The sequence below is a fragment of the Aplysia californica genome, unplaced genomic scaffold (assembly GCF_000002075.1).
Source record: "Aplysia californica isolate F4 #8 unplaced genomic scaffold, AplCal3.0 scaffold00020, whole genome shotgun sequence".
In the NCBI taxonomy this organism is placed as follows: domain Eukaryota; kingdom Metazoa; phylum Mollusca; class Gastropoda; order Aplysiida; family Aplysiidae; genus Aplysia; species Aplysia californica.
This window is the reverse complement of record NW_004797290.1, coordinates 2,152,008-2,153,141: the sequence shown is the minus strand read 5'-3', so window position 1 is coordinate 2,153,141 and position 1,134 is coordinate 2,152,008. Positions and strand designations below refer to the sequence as shown.

General features: G+C 41.5%; 2 protein-coding genes across 2 annotated transcripts in view; one reads left to right on the top strand and one right to left on the bottom strand.

The window, feature by feature from the left end:
- The window catches only part of LOC101850386 (G2/mitotic-specific cyclin-B), a 26,905-nt gene extending 25,996 nt beyond the window's left edge, over positions 1 to 909 (bottom strand). The window contains exon 1 of the mRNA XM_005090676.3: positions 818 to 909. The gene's annotated coding sequence lies outside the window, so the exon portion shown is untranslated. The remainder of the gene's footprint in view (positions 1 to 817) is intronic.
- The window catches only part of LOC101859070 (focadhesin), a gene marked incomplete at its 3' end in the record, with an annotated part of 174,885 nt that overhangs the window by 7,387 nt on the left and 166,364 nt on the right, over positions 1 to 1,134 (top strand).

The following is a 1,134-nucleotide window of genomic DNA, read 5'->3' as shown; positions in this document are numbered from 1 at the left end:
ACGCACCTATATTTATACATATATTTCAGAATTTCTTAACGGTGGTTGTGGTGCAGCGGTTTGGCTATTGTTCGTGACATCCCGAGTATCTCGGTGTTTCTGGTGCGACCTCACAGCCCGTTTTGGCCTGAGAGGCAGGGTCAGAAGCCCGCCTTCTGAATGAGCTAAATCGTGTCGATGAAGGCGCACCTACATGAATATCTTTTAAAATAGAATGTCGCGCTGGAAAAAGAATCTCGTGAAAACTAAGTAACCAGAAGTTTGAGTAGATACATGACTATGAGGACTGTTTGGAGGCCGTTCTTGTGACCCCCTGCTCCTTTCCTCTATATGTTACATGTAGTTACAGAAACACACATAATTTAGTTTACTTCTAGAGATATTAGCCTAGATCTAGTTTGACTTTAGTCTTAGCAAGCCTTTTTTTTTTTACACCATAAGGTTATATAAGTGCCGAGGAATTAAAGTTGTTTAATGAGGGTGACAAACTCGTTTTGAGACACTTGCAACATAATTAGGTCCTTAATTCTTATAATGTGCCAAAGATTAGAGGGTTGCATGAGAGTAACAAACACCCCCCCCCAAAAAAAAAAAGAAGGAAAAAAAGAGATAAGGACGATAGATCTTTCATATGATGGAAGGAGGAAACCACCCCAGAGCACACACTAACCGCCCACTTTCTAGAAACACCATATTAATATTAAAGATTTCTCTCCCATAACATAATGTATTAGTTTGCCTCCTTCCCCACACCCTTCTTTTGGGTTGCACACTGACACAAAATTGTATTTATTTTGGGGAAAGTATTATTTATTACCTGTGTTTCCTTTAGTTCAGATTGAAGACTTGGAAATCCTGGTATAGTCCACGAAACCTTCTCTGTCCAGCTTCAATTCGCAAAAGAGGGAATCTCTGAGTTGGTGAAAACCACTCCCGCTTGGTGTGTCTCTTTACGAAGCCCCCAGAGCAGTCGTCAGTATCCGTGGATTTCGTTCACCCCGGGGGTGTCTAAGTAAAAATGAAAGAAAAGGAAGCAACGGAGACGAAAGGACCAGTGGCAGTTTTGGTGCTATAAAACAAGGCGAAAAGAAAAGGGAACACGCGTGTTTGTTTCTTCGTGTGTGTGTGTGTGTG